The 24,712-nt window shown below is 41.6% G+C and overlaps 1 pseudogene; it reads left to right on the top strand.

Annotated features, from left to right (window-relative positions):
• Positions 1-111: 111 nt before the first annotated feature.
• LOC119535399 lies at positions 112-726 on the top strand (annotated as a pseudogene).
• Positions 727-24,712: the final 23,986 nt, after the last annotated feature.

Here is a 24,712-nt window from a genome sequence, read left to right as displayed (position 1 = left end):
CATTTCTACTTAACTATCAGTAAGTCATACCAAAGCAAACACAAGCCCTTTCAAAAAGAAATCACAAGGCTCCTTCCTTTCCATCTGGCAGCAGCCATCAGGTAAGCCAAAATGGGTGCTTCCAAGTACATACAGGAGTTATGGAGGGAGAAGCAGTCCCATGTGATGCGCTTTGTTCTGAGGGTCCGCTGCCAGCAACACTGCCAGCTCTCTGCTCTCCACAGGGCCCCCCATCCCATCCAGCCTGATAAAACCCACAGACTGGGATAAAAGGCCAAGCAAGGTTATGTCATCTATAGGATTAAAGTGCACCGTGGTGGCAGCAAACACCCAGTTCCTAAGGATGCAACCTATGGCAAGCCTGTCCATCATGGTGTTAACCAGATGAAGTTTCCTCGAAGCCTTCAGTCTGTTGCTGAGGAGCAAGCTGGACAACATTGTGGGGCACTGAGAGTCCTGAATTCTTACTGGGTTAGAGAAGATTTCACATAAAATTTCTTTGAGGTTATCCTCATTGATCCATTCCATAAAGCCATCAGAAGAAATCCTGACACCCAGTGGATCACCAAGCCAGTCCACAAGCACAGGGAGGTGCATGGGCAGAAGTCTGCAGGCCACAAGAGTCGTGGCCTTGGAAAGGGCCACAATTTCCAACACACTATTGATGGTTCTCGCCGTGCAGATTGGAGAAGGAAGATGGCTCTCCAGCTCCACTGTTACCACTAATATATGTAACGTTTGTAAAATTCATACCTAATAAACAATTTAGGACAGTCAAAAAAAAAAAGAAATCACTACATTTTATTAATTAACTTTCAATTTCTGAAGCCCTATTATTTAGCAGCTCAACCAATTTTAGGAGTTAGATGAAGTTATTATTTTACACAACTTTATCCATCTACCCAGGGTTTCTTAACCTGGTCACTCTCAACAAGTTGGACCAAATGACTCTTTTTTGGGGGAGGAAGGTATGTCCTGCACCTTATGGGATATTTAGCAGCTTTGCTGACCTCTACCACAAGATACTAGTAGTACCCACTTGCAAATGTGACAACCAAAAATATCTCTAAATAATGCCAAATGTCCCCTGGGGGCAAGATCACATCCGATTGAGAACCACTGGTCTATACCCAAAAAATAAAATGTGAAATCCATCCTGAAGCACCACTGAGATCTTACTGAAGTGTTTTACAGTAGTACATAAAGATGGTATAATGAGATTTTACTTTTGTTATTACACAAAGAGAAATGCATTATTAATTGCCAAAAAAATTAGAAAGTATAAATTAAAAAAAAAAAATTCACCCGAATCCCATCTCAGTTCACATGCTCACAGATCTCTCTGGATTCATTCACTCAACAGTTAGTTAACAAACACCTGCTTTGTGCTGGGCACTGTCTCAGACATCAGAGTGTTGAGCCAGACAGATGGAGTCCAGCCCTCCCGGAGCTTATGGTGCTGTAGAAGAAAAAGAGTAAATACACTTAAAGAAGTATCAATGGCAAATGATGATGTGTCTTGAAAGAAAACACAGACTGCCATGATACTATAGCATTGGAACTAATCTGAGGTGGTGTCCAGTGAGGCATCTTTGAGGAAATGACACCTGGAGAATAAAAGCTGTGTGATAATAAAGGCTAGCAGTCCCATAGAGCTTTACTATCTGCAAATATTTTTCCAAAGTTCTTCATATAAGAACTCCTTCAGTCCTCCCAACAAACCTGAGAGATAGGTGTTTATTTACTATCCCTGTTTTAAAGCTATAGAACGGGTGCAGAGGTTTTAGATACCTTGTCCCAGATCCCAATGCTCATAATTGGAAGAAGTAGAATTTGAACCCTGTCTCTGTCTCTAACAACTAGGACAACCTGCCCCCCACAGTGAGCCTGGCTGAGCAGGCGGAAGAGGGTCCTAGTGGAGGAGGCAGTGTTGCTTTATTTTCCTAGTCAAGGAGGAATGACCTTCCAGTCAGCAAAGAGAGCAAACTGAAATCCACCTCATTATATATTTATGGTAGTTTCCTAGCCAAATGCAGACTCCTTAAATCCTTTCTTGGGAGAAGACGGGGTAAAAATTATTTATAAATTAACTGATTATGATGGGAATTAAGTAACAGAACAGTCCAAAACTGAAACTGAAAAGAGGGGAGGAAGTTCCAAAAGGCTAAATTCATAACAGCAAATCACTCAAATACATATTTTTGACTAGTCAGGAGGTTTGACAAAATTTCTAGGCTAAGAAATAATATGTTCTGAGTTGAAAGGAATGTCATATGCTGTGTGTCTGCAATAAGCTGAAGTGAACTTTCCTAAATAAAATTATTTCCAATAACTTAAATGATCTGTCACCTACTAACCTAAGGTGAGGATATTATTAATCATATAAATTTAAGAATCCTTCACTATTATGAAAAGGATTTCAATACTACTGAATATTTTCTTTTTATAGATGTTATTGTTTGTGGTACCATTTATTTTAAATTTTATATGACTACATTATACATAAATCATAAATTTACTAAATTGTAAAATTCCTAAAGAGAATAATAAAAGTAACTATTTTCCTTTTAAACTCACTTCCTTTACAGAATTCTTTTTTAGAATTTACAATATATAAAATTACCTCAATTGGTTTGAATACTAAGCTAATAGAGTCAGGTTTATAGGTTTGATCTATAGTCCACTTTGTTCTATGGGTACCATTACATTGGGTCCCTCAATGTAATCTATAATCAGATTTGGAAAATAACTCAATCATTGGTGACCAATAATTTCATCTTCATACGTGAAGGCCCTTATAAGCAGCAAACTGAGAGGAAGTCAGATGCTCTGATTAATTGCATTTTATAGCTAATTAAGAATTAGCTAGAAAAGCCTTACCCCCTCTACCCTAGAATTGAAAACATTTACAAAATATATCTGTAGATGTTCTTCCCTTAGTAAATAACTTTTCAATTACTATGTAAGGATGGGTGACACAAATGTTCATCATATGGAAACAAAAATTATTTTACAGTACTGCAAAAGGAAGTGCCTGAAGAGCACAAAATTGAGTTGAATGTGCATAAACTCCAGGATATACCCTGACAACTTGCTTTTTTTAAAAATACTAATGTCAATTCATTCTATTATCACTTGCCCCATTATCAAAAACTGAAATGCAAAAGAAAATGGGCTTCACCTGGGAGGTGAACTCACTGCCCTTCCCCCTAAGTGGGACATGATACCCAGGGGTGTAAATCCCCCTGGCAATGCAGAAATGACTCCTGGGGTTGAGCCTGGACCCAGCACTATAGGACTCAGAGGATCTTCTTGACCAAAAGGGAGAAGGGAGATGAAACAAAATAAGGTTCCAGTGGCTGAAAGATTTCAAATGAGTCGAGAGGTCACTCTGGAGGGTATACTTATGCACTATATAGATATCACCTTTTAGTATTTAGTGTGTGGGAATGGCTAGAGGGAAATACCTGAAGTTGACAGAGTGACCTTGATTCTTGAAGATGATTGTATAACTATGCAGCTTGCATAGTGTGACTGTGTGACCGTGAAAACCTTGTGGCTCACACTCCCTTTATCCAGTGGATGGACAGATGAGTGGAAAAATAAGGACAAAAATTAGATGACAAATAGGGTGGGATGGAGGGGATGGAAAGATTAGGAGTTCTTTTTTGCTTTTATTTTTATTTTGGATAAGGAAAAGTTTCAAAAATTGATTCTGGTGATGAACACACACCTGTATGATGGTGCTATGAATAACTGATTGTACACTGTGGATGACTGTGAGGTGTGTGAATATATCTCAATTAAACTGTATTAAAAAAGTAAATGAACAATGGAGGAGGAGGGGAATGGGATGTTTTGAATATTCCTTCTTTATTTTTATTTAATTTTATTTTTTGGAGTAATGAAAATGTTGAAAGTTTGATTGTGGTGATGAAAGAACAACTTTATGACATACTGTAAACAACTGCTTGTACACTTTGAGTGTATGTTATGTGATTATATCTCAATAAAATTACATTAAAAAAGAAAACGGGCTTGATTCTTGTTAAACTGCTCTTGTATGACACATAACTGAGAGGGAAGAAAAGAACTTGTTTGATATTATAATTTCAATGATATTTAATTTTATTCTCCCTAAAAAGGAAAAATAATCTTCCTTTTCAAATTAGTATTATTATAATTCTCAGCTATTTTCAAAATCACACAAGTCTCTATTATAATTCTGGAAATGCTTAAGTGTATTGTTGCTTAACTGTATTCATCAGCCAATTAAGAAGCAGCAATATTTGGGCTAAAAAGTGGTGTGTGTGTATGTGCGTATGTCTGTGTGTCGTGTGTGTTTATAGTACCTCACATATGCAACCTAAACTCAAGTATTTGGGGATTTTTTGACACAATTTTTTCTTGCTTTTTTTCCCTTTGAATAATTTTTCTCCTTTTTAAGGAAAAGATATTAAGCAATTTTGCTGAAACTAACAAAAGGTGTTAATTCTCATTTTATACAGTGCTTTGTAACCATTTCCTACCTACATCTCACAGAAGTAATTTTCCAACTCAGAGGGCACTGGCCTGTTTATAATTCTGCCCTTAATTCATGCAGTAAAATGTGAGCATTTTAATATATTCTTTAGCCCATTAGTTCTCAAATACCAACCCCCAGACTAGCAGCATCAGCACCATTCAGGAATTTGCTAGAAATGCAAACTCTCAGGCCCCATACCAGACCTCCAGAATGTCCGCCTTAATCTCCACATGTCCCAAAAATGTGTTTCACCAAGCCTTTCAAGTGATTCTCAGGCACAATCAAGTTTTACAATGACTGTTGTAGACTGAAATATATTTTGAAAGGAGAGAGGACTTAGCCAAAGTTTTTCTTAGGTTAGAAGCTGCATCAAGTCAGGTTCTCCCCATTTTCAGCATCCCATTTCTATAGGCACTAACTCTCTAACTGATATTTTTTCAAAGACCAGCACTGAATGAAATGTTCAGTGTTTCCATCTAGTTTTTTCTAAATTGATACGGAAAGTACACCCAGATATTATCCAGAGTACACGCTCTTACAATATGAATTTGACCTGATAACCTGGGGATAATCTGATCATTCCCTTCCCAGGAATATACCCCCTACCTGTTCCCTGTGACAACCTCTGCTAGATACCACCAGATGAAGATAAACATTGCTTTCGTACTTCAACCTGAGCTTCCTGGTTTGCCCATATTTTTTAAATATTGCAAAATCACAGATATATTTTCTCACAAAAAGAAATATTAGTATTTTATATTACTTTGTTCAAATACTCTTCTTATTAGTAGAAGAATAACATTTTATCAATAAAGCTTAACGTACTTTAACAAATGGAACTGATTTCCCTACAAAATTAAAAAAGGACATTAGGCTGTTTCTATAAACTGAACTAGAAATTGAGTCAGAAAAGATTTTCTGACACTTGCCATTTCAATAAAGGACAAAGACACAGACTTAAAACTCACCAGCAAAATGGGTTCCTTTTTCACTGCTTTCTTCTTGCTGGCTAATTGGAGAAGGAAGGGTGGGGTGTGGAAGTAAACAAGCAACAGTCCAGGCTTAGAGGGAAATGGAGGCATGAAATCAGATGGATTTTGGAACCAGAAGGAGATTTAACACCATTAAAAGTAAACTATGGGAGGCAGGGCAAGATGGCGGAGTGGTGAGGTGTAGGTTTTAGTTACTCCTCCAGGGAAGTAGGTAGAAAGCCAGGAACTGCATGGACCGGACACCACAGAGCAATTTGACTTTGGGCATTCTTCATACAACACTCATGAACACACGGAACTGCTGAGATCTGCGAAATCTGTAAGTTTTTGTGGCTAGGGGACCCGTGCCCCTCCCTGCCAGGCTCAGTCCTGTGGGAGGAGAGGCCGTCAGCGCTGGGAATGAGGAGGGAGAACTGCAGTTGCAGCTCTTATCGGAAACTCATTCTACTGATCCAGACTCCAATCATAGATAGACTGAGACCAGACACCAGAGAATCTGACAGCAGCCAGCCCCATGGAGAGGAGATAGGGATACCAAAAACAGCAAGAAAAACCCAAAAATGAAAGCAGAGGCTTTTTGGAGTTCTAGTGAACATAGAAGGGGGAAGGGCAGAGCTCAGGCAGAGTCAGGCCCATGTGCAAATCCAGAAGAACAACCGGTTTCTCTGCCCCCTGGACCATTCCTTAATGGTCCTAATTGCTTTGTCTCTTAGCATTTCAATAACCCATTAGATCTGCAAGGAGGGGCTTTCCTTTTTTTTTTTTTTATCTTTTTCTAAAACAATTACTCAAAGAAGCCCAATCTAGAAAGCCTCAAAGACTTGCAATTTGGGCAGGTCAAGACAAGAGCAAAACTAAGAGAGCTCTGAGACACAAGGCAATAAGTCCAGTGGCTGAGAAAATTCACTAAACACCACAACTTCCCAAGAAAAGGGGGGTGTCCGCTCACAGCCATCATCCTGGTGGACAGGAAACACTCCTGCCCATGCCTGTTGCTGGCCCCATAGCTCAGAGCTGCCCCAGACAACCCAGTGTGATGGGAAGTGCTTCCAATAATACACAGACATACCACAAAATCGGGCGTGGACATTAGCCTTCCCTGCACCCTCAGCTGGTTGTCCCAGAGTTGGGAAGGTGGAGCAGTGTGAATTAACACGCCCCATTCAGCCATCCTTTCAGCAGACTGGGAGCCTCCCTACACAGCCCTGCAGCCCAGAACTGCCCTGGGGGGATGGCACTCACCTGTGACATAGCACAGTCATCCCTCAACAGAGGACCTGGGGGTGCAAGGCCTGGAAGAGGGACCCACTCGCATGTCTCAGGGGCCACATGCCAATACCAAGGACTTGTGGGTCAGTGGCAGAGAAAAACTGTGGCAGGACTGAATTGAAGGATTAGATTACTGCAGCAGCTTTAAATCTCCAGGATCACCAGGGAGATTTGATTGTGAGAGCCACCCCCCCTCCCTGACTGCCCGACACATGCCCCATTTACAGAGCGGGCAACACCAACTACACACGCAAGCTTGGTACACCAATTGGACCCCACAAGACTCACTCCCCCACTCACCACAAAGACAAAGCAGGAACAACTGGCTTGAGGGGAATAGGTGGCTCGTGGACGCCACCTGCTGGTGTACTCCATGAAGCTGTAGATCTGACAAATCAGAGATAAGGATTTCAATTGGTCTACAAATCCTGAAAGAACCCTATCAAGTTAAGCAAATGCCAAAAGGCCAAAAACAACAGAAAATTTTAAAGCATATGAAAAAATCAGACGATATGGATAACCCAAGCCCAAGCACTCAAATCAAGAGATTAGACGAGACACAGTACCTGGAGCACTTAATCAAAGAACTAAAGATGAACAACGAGACCGTGGCACAGGATATAAAGGACATTAGGAAGAGCATGGCACAGGATATAAAAGACATCAAGAAGACCCCAGAGGAGCATAAAGAAGAAATTGCTAGAGTAAATAAAAAAATAGATGATCTTATGGAAATTAAAGAAACTGTCAACCAAATTAAAAAGATTCTGGATACTCATAGTGCAAGACTAGAGGAAGCTGAACAACAAATCAGTGACCTGGAAGATGACAGAATGGAAAACGAAAGAAGAAAAGAAAGAATGGGGAAAAAAAATTGAAAAAATTGACATGGATCTCAGGGATATGATAGATCATATAAAACGTCCAAATATAAGACTCAATGGTGTTCCAGAAGGGGAAGAGAAGGGTAAAGGTCTAGGAAGAGTATTCAAAGAAATTGTTGGGGAAAACTTCCCAAATCTTCTAAACACCATAAATACACAAATCATAAATGCCCAGCAAACTCCAAACAGAATAAATCCAAATAAGCCCACTCCAAGACATATTCTCATCACACTGTCAAATATAGAAGAGAAGGAGCAAGTTCTGAAAGCAGCAAGAGAAAAGCAATTCACCACATACAAAGGAAACAACATAAGACTAAATATGGACTACTCACCAGCCACCATGGAGATGAGAAGGCAGGGGCATGACATATTTAAAATTCTGAGCGAGAAAAATTGCCAACCAAAAATTCTTTACCCAGCAAAGCTCTCCTTCAAATTTCAGGGAGAGCTTAAATTTTTCACAGACAAACAAATGCTGAGAGAATTTGCTAACAAGAGACCTGCCCTACTGGAGACACTAAAGGGAGACTTACCAACAGACAAAGAAAGGAGAGAGAGACAAGGAGAAAGGTTCAGTACTAAAGAGATTCAGTATGGGCACAATAAAGGATATTAATAGAGAGAGGGAAAAAACATATATGACAAACATAAACCAAAGGATAAGATGGCTGATTCAAGAAATGCCTTCACGGTTATAACATTGAACTTAAATGGATTAAACTCACCAATTAAAAGATATAGATTCGCAGAATGGATCAAAAAATATGAACCATCAATATGTTGCATACAAAAGACTCATCTTAGACACAGGAACTCAAAGAAATTGAAAGTGAAAGGATGGAAAAAATATTTCATGCAAGCTACAGCCAAAAGAAACCAGGAGTAGCAATATTAATCTCAGATAAAATAGATTTTAAATGCAAGGATGTATGAGAGACAAAGAAGGCCACTACATACTAATAAAGGGGTAATTCAACAAGAAGAAGTAACAATCATAAATGTTGATGCACCCAATCAAGGTGCCACAAAATACATGAGAGAAACACTGGCAAAACTGAAGGAAGCAATTGATGTTTCCACAGTAACTGTGGTAGACTTCAACACATCACTCTCTCCTGCAGATAGATCAACCAGACAGAAGACCAATAAGGAAACTGAAAATGTAAACAATCTGATAAATGAATTGGATTTAACAGACATATATAGAACATTACATCCCAAATCACCAGGATACATATTCTTCTCTAGTGCTCACAGAACTTTCTCCAGAATAGAGCATATGCTGGGACATAAAACAAGCCTCAATAAATTTTTAAAAAATTGAAATCATTCAAAGCACATTCTCTGACCACAATGGAATACAATTAGAAGTCAATAACCATCAGAGACTTAGGAAATTCACAAATACCTGGAGGTTAAACAACACACTCCTAAACAATCAGTGGGTTAAAGAAGAAATAGCAAGAGAAATTGCTAAATATAGAGAGACAAATGAAAATAAGAACACAACACACCAAAACCTATGGGATGCAGCAAAAAGCAGTACTGAAGAGGAAAATTATAGCACTAAACGCATATATTAAAAAGGAAGAAAGAGCCAAAATCAAAGAACTAATGGATCAACTGAAGAAGCTAGAAAATGAACAGCAAACCAATCCTAAACCAAACAGAAGAAAAGAAATAACAAGGATTAAAGCAGAAATAAATGACATAGGGAACAAAAAAAAAAAAAAAAATAGAATAAGTAACATCAAGACTTGGTTCTTTGAGAAGATCAACAAGATTGACAAGCCCCTAGCTAGACTGACAAAATCAAAAAGAGAGAAGACCCATATAAACAAAATAATGAATGAGAAAGGTGACATTACTGCGGATCCCGAAGAAATTTAAAAAATTATAAGAGGATACTATGAACAACTGTATGCCAACAAACTGGATAATGTAGAGGAAATGGGCAATTTCCTGGAAACATATGAAAAACCTAGACTGACCAGAGAAGAAACAGAAGACCTCAACCAACCAATCACAAGCGAAGAGATCCAATCACTCATCAAAAAGTTTCCCACAAATAAACGCCCAGGGCCAGATGGCTTCACAGGGGAATGCTACCAAAATTTCCAGAAAGAACTGACACCAATCTTACTTAAACTCTTTCAAAACATGGAAGAAAATGGAACACTACCTAACTCATTTTATGAAGCTAACATCAATCTAATACCAAAACCAGGCAAAGATGCTACAAAAAAGGAAAACTACTGGCCAATCTCCCTCATGAATATAGATGCAAAAGTTCTCAACAAAATACTTGCAAATCGAATCCAAAGACAAATTAAAAAAATCATACACCATGACCAAGTGGGGTTCATTCCAGGCATACAAGGATGGTTCAACATAAGAAAATCAAACAATGTATTACAACACATTAACAAATCAAAAGAGAAAAATCAAACGATCATCTCAATAGATGCTGAAAAAGCATTCGACAAAATCCAACATCCCTTTTTGATAAAAACACTTCAAAAGGTAGGAATTGAAGGAAACTTCCTCAATATGATAAAGGGCATATATGAAAAACCCACAGCCAGCACAGTACTCAATGGTGAGAGACTGAAAGCCTTCCCTCTAAGATCAGGAACAAGACAAGGATGCCCGCTGTCACCACTGTTATTCAACATTGTGCTGGAAGTACTAGCCAGGGCAATCTGGCAAGACAAAGAAATAAAAGGCATCCAAATTGGAAAGGAAGAAGTAAAACTGTCATTGTTTGCAGATGATATGATCTTATATCTGGAAAACCCTGAAAAATCAACGATACAGCTACTAGAGCTAATAAACAAATTTAGCAAAGTAGCAGGATAAAAGATTAATGCACATAAGCCAGTAATGTTTCTGTATGCTAGAATGAACAAACTGAAGAGACACTCAAGAAAAAGATACCATTTTCAATAGCAACTAAAAAAATCAAGTACCTAGGAATAAACTTAACCAAAGATGTAAAAGACCTATACAAAGAAAACTACATAACTCTTCTAAAAGAAATAGAAGGGGACCTTAAAAGATGGAAAAATATTCCATGTTCATGGATAGGAAGGCTAAATGTCATTAAGATGTCAATTCTACCCAAACTCATCTACAGATTCAATGCAATCCCAATCAAAATTCCAACAACCTACTTTGCAGACTTGGAAAAGCTAGTCATCAAATTTATTTGGAAAGGGAAGATGCCTCGACTTGCTAAAGACACTCTAAAAAAGAAAAACAAAGTGGGAGGACTTACACTCCCTGACTTTGAAGCTTATTATAAAGCCACAGTTGTCAACACAGCATCGTACTGGCACAAAAATAGATATATAGATCAATGGAATTGAATTGAGAATTCTGAGCTAGACCCCCAGATCTATGGCCAACTGATCTTTGATAAGGCCCCCAAAGTCACTGAACTGGGTCATAATGGTCTTTTCAACAAATGGGGCTGGGAGAGTTGGATATCCATATCCAAAAGAATGAAAGAGGACCCCTACCTCACACCCTACGCAAAAATTAACTCAAAATGGACCAAAGATCTCAATATAAAAGAAAGTACTATAAAACTCCTAGAAGATAATGTAGGAAAACATCTTCAAGACCTTGTATTAGGCGGACACTTCCTAGACTTTACACCCAAAGCACAAGCAACAAAAGAAAAAATAGATAAATGGGAACTCCTCAAGCTTAGAAGTTTCTGTACCTCAAAGGAATTTGCCAAAAAGGTAAAGAGGCAGCCAACTCAATGGGAAAAAATTTTTGGAAACCATGTATCTGACAAAAGACTGGTATCTCGCATATATAAACAAATCCTACAACTCAATGACGATAGTACAGACAGCCCAATTATAAAAGGGGCAAAAGATATGAAAAGCACTTCTCTGAAGAGGAAATACACATGGCCAAGAAACACATGAAAAAATGTTCAGCTTCACTAGCTATTAGAGAGATGCAAATTAAGACCACAATGAGATACCATCTCACACTGATTAGAATGGCTGCCATTAAACAAACAGGAAATGACAAATGCTGGAGGGGATGTGGAGAAATTGGAACCCTTATTCATCGTTGGTGGGACTGTATAATGGTTCAGCCACTCTGGAAGTCAGTCTGACAGTTCCTTAGAAAACTAGATACAGAGTTACCGTTCGATCCAGTGATTGCACTTCTCGGTATATACCCAGAAGATCGGAAAGCAGTGACACGAACAGATATCTGCATGCCAATGTTTATAGCAGCATCATTCACAATTACCAAGAGATGGAAACAACCCAAATGTCCTTCAACAGATGAGTGGATAAATAAAATGTGGTATATACACATGATGGAATACTACACGGCAGTAAGAAGGAACGATGTTGTGAAACATATGACAACATGGATGAACCTTGAAGACATAATGCTGAGCGAAATAAGCCAGGCACAAAAAGAGAAATATTATATGCTACCACTAATGTGAACTTTGAAAAATGTAAAACAAATGGTTTATAATGTAGAATGTAGGGGAACTAGCAATAGAGAGTAATTAAGGAAGGGGGAACAATAATCCAATAAGAACAGATAAGCTATCGTGGGTAAATTTAATGTTCTGGGAATGCCCAGGAATGACTATGGTCTGTTAATTTCTGATGCGTATAGTAGGAACAAGTTCACAGAAATGTTGCTATATTAGGTTACTTTCTTGGGGTAGAGTAGGAACATGTTGGAAGTAAAGTAGTTAGCTTAGGTTAGTTGTCTTTTTCTTACTCTCTTGTTATGGTCTCTTTGAAATGTTCTTTTATTGTATGTTTTTTTTATTTTTTTATTATTTTTCATACAGTTGATTTAAAAAAAAAAGTTAAAAAAAAAAACAAGGAAAAAAATATGCAGAGCCCCCTTGAGGAGCTGGTGGAGAATCCAGGGGTAATGGCCTGCCCCACCGCAATGTTTGCTAACATGCCCACAGACATAGGGGACTGGTGGTTTGATGGGTTGAGCCCTCTACCACAGGATTTGCCCTTGGGAAGACTGTTGCTGCAAAGGAGAGGCTAGGCCTCCCTATAATTGTGACTAAGAGCCTCCTCCCGAATGCCTCTTTGTTGCTCAGATGTGGCCCTCTCTCTCTACCTAAGCCAACTTGAAAGGTGAAATCACTGCCCCCCCCCCCACGTGGGATCACACACCCAGGGGAGTGAATCTCCCTGGCAACGTGGAATATGACTCCCAGGGAGGAATGCAGACCTGGCATCGTGGGATGGAGAACATCTTCTTGACCAAAAGGGGGATGTGAATGGAAATGAAATAAACTTCAGTGACAGAGAGATTCCAAAAGGAGCCGAGAGGTCACTCGGGTGGGCACTCTTACGCACAATATAGACAACCCTTTTTAGGTTCTAATGAATTGGGGTAGCTGGTGGTGGATACCTGAAACTATCAAACTACAACCCAGAACCCATGAATCTTGAAGACAATTGTATAAAAATGTAGTTTATGAGGGGTGACAATGGGATTGGGAAAGCCATAAGGACCACTCTCCCCTTTGTCTAGTTTATGGATGGATGAGTAGAAAAATGGGGGAAGGAACACAAACAAACAAACAAACAAAGGCACCCAGGGTTCTTTTTTACTTTAATTGCTCTTTTTCACTTTAATTATTATTCTTGTTATTTTTGTGTGTGTGGTAATGAAGGTGTCAGGGATTGATTTTGGTGATGAATGCACAACTATGTAATGGTACTGTGAACAATTGAATGTACAATTTGTTTTGTATGACTGCATGGTATGTGAATATATCTCAATCAAATGAATTTAAAAAAAAAAGTAAATTATGAGGGGAGGGGAATAACCAAGCCATGGGGCCAGAACTAGTCATGAAGGGGCAAGATAAGGATAGGGTCCTAAATGGTCAGAAGCCATTAAAAAATTTTAACTAAGTCAGTGACATGAGCAATCTAGCATTATAGAGCAATCACTTTGGCAACAACTGATAGAAGGATGGATTCTAGGGAGAAAATGCTGAAGACAAGAAAACCAATTGTTAGCAGAAGGTGTAAGAACCAAATCTAAAAAGTAATGATGGTGTGAACAAAGAAAAGAGAATGGACTCAAGGGATACATGGGACATAATTAGCAGATCGTCCTTTCTACCAGGGAACTCTACATTAGGAAATAACAACCAAGTGCCTCATAGCCTTCTCCTAACACCCCTGCACCAAAACAAACAAATAAATAAAAATAAATTCCTCCTGAATTACACCCACATGTAAATGTATGCTTGGGAAGAAAAGGGAATACAAACCTCTGTCAAACACAACCGTACCATGAAGCCCAGTTTGGACTCAACTAGAGAAACATCCCCTCCACGTACTTGTGCATATGTGCACACACACATTCACATGCAATATGATTAGATTGTCTCCTTAAAATCCAACCAGGAAAGGTATCTATTCAAACCACGTTACCCATACTGTGGTCTAGGCATTCTCTCCCCCCATCAACCACCCCCAGCCTGGCTAGTTCCACAGGCATTTTACTGAAATTGCTTTTTGAAGTGTCCATGCCATAACCACACCATGCAGTTTTTCTGACTAGCTCCAGTTTAACTTTTAAAATCTCATGATTACTTCAAGGGAAAGAACCATTTTCTTTTTCAATCTCTTTGGCTTTTGATTGTCTCTACTCAAGATTTATAATCCCCCAGACTCGCCCATTTCGCCATCTTTACATTCTGCAGTTTGTTGTCTGGAGGTTCCATAGGTGAGGGAGGGGACAGTTTCTCTATGTTGGCATTATGGTTCCACCCTCTGATTTTTGAACACTATTTGGGCAGTACTCACAGATGGTTGCCAAGACTTGGTTACCATGGTAACATCACCAGATAGCATTTTTTTTTAAATGTAAGCTTGCTTCAAATGAAACAGTGAACCAAAAAGGCGGAGCCCGGTCAAGAGCCAGATTCCTTTGCTACTGATTAATTCCCTCTCCTGAGGATACAATATCCAAAAAAACACAGCCATTTCCTGAGGGAACACTGAAGATGAATAGTCAACTTGCTTGTTTTTTTTACCTAACAATGCATTTTTTCCATAGGGAAAGTTCCTGATTTTTCAGTAGTTAGCCTTTGGTGTGAAGGAATTTTGTTGCACCCTATAATGTTGGGATCTCTCTAAGCATTCCACTGAGGCCAAGGTCAAATTCTGCAATCTTCATACCTTTCAGAGAAATACATTCCACCCTTCACCATTTTTTCTACTCACTCAAGTGCTCATGTGCAGAAATCCCACTACAGTAAAATCTCAACAAGGGAGAATAAAAATAATGAAACACATCAGTCTCCTGAAAATTGACAGTAATAACTGGGCTTATGCAAAACTAATTCCTTAAGCTGAAATTGGTTTATTGTGTGAAGTATGGTATTATATAATGTAATATTTAGCTGTCCTGTTTCCATATGAAATTTTCCTAGTCTTGGCAAATGAAAAAGTTTAATGTTAAATTATGCAATTCCCATGCCTTTCAATTTCTCACCTGCCAAGGTTCAAGAAAGCCCAGTTTGAAATATAAATAAATAAATAAGAGAATATTACATTTTGCACAAGTAGATATTCAATGGTAATCTGAACTCTTTTTTTTTTCCTTTTAAAGTGTATGGCTTTTAAGTGCACACGTGATACCTCCTGCATTTTCATAACATCTGAATTCTGAAATTCCAAGCAGCAATCAAAACTGTGGGAGTTGACCTGCTGCAATTTCACTGCCATGACAAAGTCAGACCCTTTATTCTATGCTGTACATTTTCAAGGACAGTCTCAGCAGTATACTTTCTTCATGACTCCAGTTTATGCAACTTGTCCTTAGGACATTAATTCATCCATATATCTGAGACTCCTAAATGCAGCATGCTATCAAGTAATAGAATTATTTTCCTTTTTTATTGGTAAAGTGTGAGAACAGACTACGAGTAATAAATTGGGGTCATAGACACGTCAGCCATGTATCCTCTATGACATCCATTCGGAAGTTATGAAAACACAGGAACTTGCACTTGTTCATTTAAAAGTATATACACTCAAAAGGAAAAAAGAGTTCAGATCATTTCTGACCTGGGGATCTTTGTGAATGAAGGACAAGCAACCCTAGTGTATGCTGCAGGCCAAAAGTTCACACAGTGTCAAGGCTGAAATTGATAATGAGCCATTCCTAAGCAGGGACTCGAAAGGGAAATGATTCAAGAGAAGAAAACCAAACTGCCTGCCACACCCTGTCAGAAACCCAGGGTCCTAAAAATACACCAAGATATCAGTCAGAACACAATTGGGATTTTCCCACTTGCAGAAAAATCAAAGCCAGCCATGTGGAAGGGATGAGAATGGGGCCTATTATCAGTGATTACAGCTCTGGACAGTACTATTCGGGGTCAGAGAGAAAGACATTTTTATAACAATGTCTTCCTTTGACTAATTATGTATTCTCCATGTTCTTATGGAAATCTAGAACCATAAAACCAATGCACACCAACATAACTTCTAGATATTATTATGAGAATTCTGCATTTCTTTCTTTATTCTTGGCTAAACATTCAGTTCAAAATATCTGAACAGAACACAGGGGATATGAGCAGAACCCCAAGTTTGAGCCCTAGAGAATGGGAGAAATGTATGGGGGAAACTTTGTTCAGGCCCTCCTTCCTGTAATTTATAATTCTGGGGTTACCAAGGAAGGTTTCTAGGAAAAGGAGTTACTCATCCAACAGACAAGACAAAGATTCATTTGACATAGTAGTGTGAGATCTTGGCTATCCACTAGAGCAAGTAATTCAATGTGTTCTAATTTTCAAGGCAGTTTATAAAATCCAATTTCACCTTTCAATAGCACGTGGTTGATAGTACTTGTCATCTAGATGGCCCGCAGTTGTGTTTTAAGGACAAATGAAACACTGAATTTAATTTACATATTTCTCTAAAAACAAGAGCGCTCCTTCTGAAGTTAATAAGAACTTATTGAAAAAAAGAATGCACTTTTCAGATACAGATAAATGTTAATCACACTAGCAAACCAAAAATACCATTTATCTATTTCAGTTAAAATATCTGCCTTTGCCTCAATTATGTACCATGGATATAACTGGTTAGAATATTTGATAGTGTAATGCAAAATAACTGCTTCAGTTACCTACTATCATTTATGGTTCCTTTTCCTAAAGCCTGGGAAGAACTTTAAAAATAATATAGCTACTTTTTAATTATTCATGGGAAAAAACACTAACAATGTGAGAATCTGTTTTACTTTTAGACTTTCACTGCCATGATTTAACAGAATCATTTGCCAACTACTCTTCTATTATGTTTGTATTTCTGTTCCTTTGCTTATAATTTTAAACTAGAACATTTGTCACCTACTCTTACCTGGTTAAAAGCGTAATGAGCAGAGTTTAGGTTGACAACTGGTATTTCCCTAAGAAATGACACGAATTCCAACATGGATTGGGAAGCCAAGAAACCAACTAAATTTTCAGTGAGATGACTGAATTGCTGTATACAAAGTTTTGAATTCCCACATATTCCAATAAATAAACTTCTGAACACACATTCAGATACCATACTTGTGGATTAACTATACAAATGCTACTTTCCCTAAAGGAAGATTAACCAAAATTGACTTTAAATAAGTATGAGTGAGCACATATTCTCCATGATAATTTAAGACACTAAATGCTGAAATTTACTTCTGATTTGAAATCCTTTCTGGAGGAGGAAAATCACTCACACAAACAGAAAACTGAATGGACTAAATGCTCATACTAGTTCCACAACCTTCTTCAACTAGAAGGCCTTCCTGCATTTCATAAAAATGTCCCACCTTACTTAAATATAGTGATGCTTTTGAAAAATCATGTTGTCATACTAAAATGAAAGAATTTGTAAACAATGCTATTTTTCATATTATAAAATAAAGATGCTTATTCCATATTTTCAGTAGCAAGTTTGTATAGTTTTATGTTTGCATCCTAGAACAAAAAACGAGCAGAATAAATAAATATTCAGAACTGACAAATTAAGTGATACATCTGTCCAGACATGGAAACAAATTGTTGAAAACAGTGTTATTTACTATAAACCTGCATGACTCATTTTGCAATGCCTGCACTAGGGGAAGAAATAGAAGAAAGGATGTATTAATTATACACGATGAATGACTTGATACTTCCTGGGTGTTATGATGAAGATGAAGTTTTGAAAGATTTTCCTGGGGGATTGCTCCATGCTTCAGATAAATATGTTTCTTCATATTTTTACATTTAAAGGCTTTTAATAAAGGCAGCAGAAACATATTGACTTTTGGAATATAAGAATATATATAAGCATATTGCTCATAGTCAGTTGTTCTCAACATCCAAAAGTCAACCTCTGTATGGGTTTCTGCAAGAAAGATGGATGGTCCCTATTTATTTATGTACCTAGGTAACCTGATTCTGTTTCTCTCTAATGTCCTAGATGGTAGCCTAGATCTTCTCAGTGTTTAATAGTTCATTCAAAACAACATGAATAACACTAAAATAATACTGATGTGTAGAGTAAAATTATGATTACCTATGAGAAAAGGGAGGACAAAACAATAACCCCACACTTGGAAATGACATTATCCCAAAAACCTACTACCAAATATTGTACCAACACTGACCTTTATTTAGGATGTTTTGAGAATTATACTATTATAAGAAAATTAATCCTATTCACATATCTGAATTTTCCATTTCAAAATGGAAAATGAAAATTTGAGCTATCCCAGAAATTTCTCAAAAATCACACATACCAGGTATCCATAACAATAAATCAGTGACCCTAGAATCCCCAAATCCTAACCAATTCCTTCTCCTCCTTCCAGTTGAATAGAGGAAATGAAAATTGTATTTTCCTCCTTAAGATCTTGGTTCTTATTTTAGAAAATACGTAGTAAATACAGTGATGGGTGTTCCAGAGAAAGACAGTAATTGACAAAGAAAAATTATTCATTTCTGAATCATCAGAGTCATCATGGATACTAATAAAATAAATTGTAGGGCCCACTCTCCACTTTTTTTTTTTTTTTTTTTTTTTTTTGCTAGAAAGGTTGTTCTGTGATGTGCAATGCTGAGTATCTCTTGACATAATGTGTGGGGTTTAAATTACTTCCTTTTTCTTCCCTTGCCCCAGCACACCACCTGACCATTTAATTCATCACCAACCTCCACAGCTCTGAAAGAGAATGACTCCTGGAAAACAGTAGGCTAATTATATATCAGGTGTGCAGGCCGTGTAATAACTTCTTTGTTTCTGCCCATCTCTCCCGTTAAAGTCTGAGACCAGGAGCCATGTCTTATTCTATTTTGCATGTCTAGTACCCAGCACAGTGCATAATAGTTACAAAATAACCACATTTTGAATGAATGAATTTAAGCCACTCTTTACAGCAGGATCTACTGAAGCCTATGCAATATCTCCACAGTCTTCAAAACCTAAATACACAGGGATTGTTTCCCTTTTCTGTAACATGTCAAAGGGTACTGACAGAGAAGCCCTCATTGGTCTGGGCAACAGAAACTTCTGTTTGGCAGGAAGAAGCTGCTGTTTCAGGCTCACAAGGACCAGTGATCCTCTCGCCACCAGAGGTAGGGAGGAAGAGGGCAGGGTTTAGGCATGTTCAGCAGCGCTGAGTGGAGCAGGACGTGCAGCAGGGACACTGAATCTAGCAGGCCTGCAGTAAAAGCTCTTGTCCTGGACTTTCCTGTGAGCAGCCACCTTCCGGATTTGGCCTAGTAGACAAGCTGCAGCCTGCCCTTGAGTTCCCCCCGCCCATCGAGTGGTGCCAAGATGGCGCCCACATCCTGCTTCCGGCTTCTGATGTATGTAACCACCCGCTGTATTCACCAATCATGCTTGTGTGCGTGGCGTTAGCCCATTGGATACACGCAAGGTTTATAAGAAAGTTCCCGGGCAAAGCTCGGAGAGACAGCCCACAAGGAGCCGTACCTGACGGCCGCATCGAGGTTGTTCTCCCCCGAGGTGTCTCGCCCCGGGTGGAACCTGTAAAGATGATGATTGCCTAGTCCCATTAAAAGTTTATCTGCTTTACCACCGCGAGTCCTGAGTGATCACAAGTGCTCCGGGTAAGACGTTGTCCGCACCCTCTCTCCCCTTATCTCTCTGGTCCCCATCGCCGGCCGACCGAGGACTCGAGGCGGGGCGGAGAAGCGCCGGACAAGTGGTGGCCCGTACGGGGAACTTCGAACCCGCAACCTCATTTGCGTTCCCCTCGCCCCGACGGAGACGTGCTCCCGGGATCCGTGGTTTGACCTCCGCGACTGATCACCGCGAGAAGGTAAGCACCCCCTTTCCATACGAGGACTAGGGCCCGTGGGCGTTCAGGTAGCCCCGGGGACTCGGAAGAGCTCTCCGAGTGATTACAAGACAGTGCCGGCTGCAAGCATGGGGCAGTCCGGGAGTTCACCCCTACTAACCCCCTTAAAGACCCTTTTGAAACAGTGGGGTATCTCAGTTAAGAGAAGCTCTCTCCAGCGATTTTTTGATGATGTGGCCACTTTTGCCCCCTGGTTTCCTTGTTCTGGCAGCCTTAATCTGCCCTCTTGGATGAAACTTGGTCGTGATATAGACCGAGCGCGCCAAACGGGTGTCTGTTTGGACCCGATTCTAGTCCTTATATGGGAGACTGTTCGTGCAGTACTTGAGTTAGAATCAGCCACAGGCCTAACTACGCCTACCGCCTTGTTGCAGGCGCGACATGCACTCCAAGAGGCTCAGTCTGTTTCATCTGCGGAGGGCTCCCATAAGGGCAAGCCGCCGGAGTCGAGTGCTAGTTCTGATAATTCTGACTCAGAATCTGAAAGTGAGGCAGATGAAGGGCCGGAAGCGCCTCCGCTGATTGACCTAGAGGGGCCTCCTGTCTCACCCACGCGGCCCTCCGCCCCACCAGCAACGGCTGCTGCGCCTCAGAGGATGCACCTGCATCCGGTGGATGGTTTCAGCGGTTCCGTAAAGGGCCCTTATAGAGGGCTCCCTCTGGCGGACATGCCGAGTACATACCCTAACCTTCCCGCGCAATGCCCAGAATCCCCACCCGACTACGCGGACCCTCCGCACCCTTCACCCAATAGGAGGCATTTTTGGAGGTGGAGCCCTTTTACCACATTCAGACCTTTTGGCGTTCTTGGCGGCTACCGACCGCTGCTCAATGAACCCGAACCAGCCTCCGAGATGTTCCCAGTCATTATCAATCAGCAAGCTCGTAATCATGAACCCTATGATTACAAGCTCTTGAAGGAGCTGAGGCAAGCCGTCCATCAGTACGGCCCTAACGCCCCTTACACCCTGAATATGGTTGAAAACCTCTCCGCCCTAAATCATACACCTGCAGATATCCTTCAGCTGGCTCGCTCTTGCTTGCCTCCTGGCAGGTTTATCGATTGGAAGGCGTGGTTTGAGGAGTTAGCTGAGGAACAAGCCGCAAGAAACGCTGTGGCAAGGCACGGCGGGTGGAATGCGGATATGCTTTTAGGGAAAGGTGCTCACGCCCAGAATCAGACAGGATACCCCCAGGAGGTTTATGCCCAAATTTTTCGCTGTTTCATAGGGGCTTGGAAAAAATTGACAGGGGAAGGAGAGGCGCAGGCTTCGCTTAGCGGCATACACCAGGGTCCCACAGAACCTTTTGTAGATTTTGTAGCGAAAATGCAGACTGCGGCTGAGAGGATTTTCTCAGATCCAATGGTTGCAGAAACTGTGGTTAAGCAGATGATTTTTGAGCAATGCAATAAGGAGTGCAAGGTTATCCTGGCACAGAATAAGGGAAAGAGCTTGACAGAGTGGGTTCGGCTTTGCAGGGACGCTGGCAGCCCGTTAACTAATGCGGGGCTGGCTGCTATGTTAGCCAGCTCCTTACAAGTAAACACAAAGGACCCCAGAGCTTTAGAGGTAAAGCCAAAAAGATGCTATGGCTGTGGCCAGTCTGGGCATTTTAAGAGAGACTGCCCCAATAAAGATCAACCGCCTGCCGTTCAGCACCTCCGCGGGCCACGTGCAGTCACTAGGCTGTGTGGCCGCTGCCACAAGGGGCCTCACCGCGCCGAGGACTGTAAGTTAGTCTTCAATGCGCAAGGAGTACGCCTTTCTGGTCGTCCTGAGCAAGATTCAAAAAACGGGCAGGGGGGGTCCACCCTTGCGGTGGGCCCCCAAACACACCAACGGACGATGCGGCCCCCATCCAGACCCGCGCATCTCCCGGATCAGCAGGATTGGACCTCCGTGCCACCTCCGGGCTCGTGCTAACCCCAGCTATGGGAGTCCAATTGGTGGGGACCTCTTTCAGGGGGCCCCTTCCAGTAGGAACCGTGGGGCTTATATTAGGGAGAGCATCCATAGCGTTAAGAGGATTAACAATTGTGCCAGGTGTTGTAGACTCAGATTTCACGGGTAATGTCCAGGTTATGGTGCAGTCTCTGCAGGGCACTCTGGTCATTGCAGAGGGCGATAGGTTGGCACAGCTTCTGCTCTTGCCCAGCCTGCATTCAGTCTTTCCAAGCAAGCCAGGACAGAGGGGGAATAAAAGATTTGGGTCCTCCGGAGAAGTTTTTGAGGGTCTTCAGATGTCCCTAGAGTCTCGACCCATGCTGACTCTTAAAGTACAAGGCCGAGCCTTCCTAGGTCTGTTAGATACTGGAGCCGATAGGTCGATTATAAGACAGCAAGATTGGCCCCCCGCTTGGCCAACGAACCAAGCAGAAGACACCATCAGAGGGATCGGCCAAATCTCAGCGCCCATGGTGAGCGCCATTACTCTCCATTGGGAGGATGAGGAAGGGCATCAAGGCAGTTTTCAGCCTTATGTGCTGGCCCTGCCTGTTTCGTTATGGGGAAGAGATATTCTAGCTCAAATGGACGTGACTTTAACCACTGGTTACTCTCCAACTTCTAAACAGTTGCTGAATAGAATGGGATATGTCCCGGGCAGGGGGCTGGGAGCCTCCTTGCAAGGGCGCGTGAAGCCCATTCAGGCTGACTCTAACCCCGGTAGACAAGGCCTGGGTTTTTCCTAGGGGCCACTGAGGGTGCATACCCGCCTACACCTATAAAGTTAACATGGAAAGTTAAGGCTCCAGTCTGGGTACCTCAGTGGCCCTTACCTCAGGAAAAACTTTCAGCATTGCATGCTTTGGTGTCAGATCAGTTGGAGAGGGGGCACATCGTCCCTTCCACGTCACCCTGGAACACCCCTATCTTCGTCATCAAAAAGAAATCAGGTGCGTGGAGGCTTTTACATGATTTGAGGGCCATAAATAGTTGCATGGAGCCTCTAGGACCTGTCCAGATGGGGTTGCCCCTTCTCTCAACTCTGCCGGAGCGGTGGCCTGTTGTTGTCATAGACATTAGAGATTGCTTCTTTTCTATCCCACTTCACCCTGAGGATGCCTCAAAATTTGCTTTAAGACAGACAACGGCCCGGCTTACGTTAGCAAAGCTTTTCAAAAGTTTTGTGATGTTATGGAAGTTAACCTAAAACACGGCATCCCATACAACCCTCAGGGGCAGGGTGTCATCGAGAGAGCGCATAGGACCATTAAAGAACTATTGCAAAAGCAAAAGGAGGGAATAGGTCATGGTCTGTCCCCCAGGGCCCAATTGTCTGCCGCCCTATTTACATACAATTATTTAAATGAAAACGCATCAACCATGACGCCTGCCCTACAACATACCACCCCAGGTCCTCCGCATAGAGGCCTGGTCCGTTGGAGGGATGTTCTGTCGGGGCAATGGAAAGGTCCTGACCCAGTGCTCAGCTGGGCCAGAGGCTCTGTTTGTGTCTTTCCCCAGGAACCAGGACGCCAACCAGTGTGGGTACCGGAGAGATTGGTGAGAACCGTGCAGTCGCCTGAGAACACCAAAGAACTGCAGCCTGACGGGTCGTTAAACCCCCAACGTGACCTGTTGGATCCAGTCCTCAACTCGCGTGATGAGCGGTCAAATGATGTCGACGGTGTCGACCACTCCCCAGCAGACCGGGAAGAGGGCCAGGAATATTGACCTTTTTTCCCTCCTGGTTCTCTTGGCCTAATCTGACCAACTGGGTTCTTCTTGCTGTGGGGTTATTAGTAGGTTTGATCATTGTTAAGAGTTTGCTGGAGCGTTTGTTTCAAAGACAACAGCAATTACGTGTTACCGCCATGATGGCCATGTCCTCTGCCTGTAACCCTCCTGATAACTATAGTCCCTCTGCCCAGCACCCATCCCAACCACTCGAAGCTGGGCATTCGGGGGTAAGGTTCGCAGCTAAGTATATGAAAAAATCTCGTATATAAACATTCGGTACCAGTGGCCCTAATTTTTGTCTCAGGTGGACCTCTTACGCAGAGTCCTAGTTGTGGCCAGACGGGACCCTTGGCGTTTGCACAGAGGCTCCTAGTGACGCCCTCGGCACTGGCTACCTTCTCCTAATCCTCCTGTCCCCCAGTTGCGAGACTGAGTACTGCAAGGAGGGCCACGTGGTTTCCGGCTCACGGGTTCTCCGGTCTCTATATGAAGTGAGCATTCTGGTCGGTGCCAGAGGTCCCACCTTGGTATGGCCGGGACCTAGTCCAGACTCCCCAAAGCACCAAAAAATACGTTGTGGGCCATCTTGGTCCACGGGAGCACATTCATCACTGGAGACACTGGGGCATAAAAAACAAAAAAGGGGGAGATGTGAGCAGCCACCTTCCGGATTTGGCCTAGTAGACAAGCTGCAGCCTGCCCTTGAGTTCCCCCCGCCCATCGAGTGGTGCCAAGATGGCGCCCACATCCTGCTTCCGGCTTCTGATGTATGTAACCACCCGCTGTATTCACCAATCATGCTTGTGTGCGTGGCGTTAGCCCATTGGATACACGCAAGGTTTATAAGAAAGTTCCCGGGCAAAGCTCGGAGAGACAGCCCACAAGGAGCCGTACCTGACGGCCGCATCGAGGTTGTTCTCCCCCGAGGTGTCTCGCCCCGGGTGGAACCTGTAAAGA

The sequence above is a fragment of the Choloepus didactylus genome, chromosome 5 (assembly GCF_015220235.1).
Source record: "Choloepus didactylus isolate mChoDid1 chromosome 5, mChoDid1.pri, whole genome shotgun sequence".
In the NCBI taxonomy this organism is placed as follows: Eukaryota; Metazoa; Chordata; class Mammalia; order Pilosa; family Megalonychidae; genus Choloepus; species Choloepus didactylus.
This window is presented reverse-complemented; position numbering and strand designations above follow the sequence as displayed.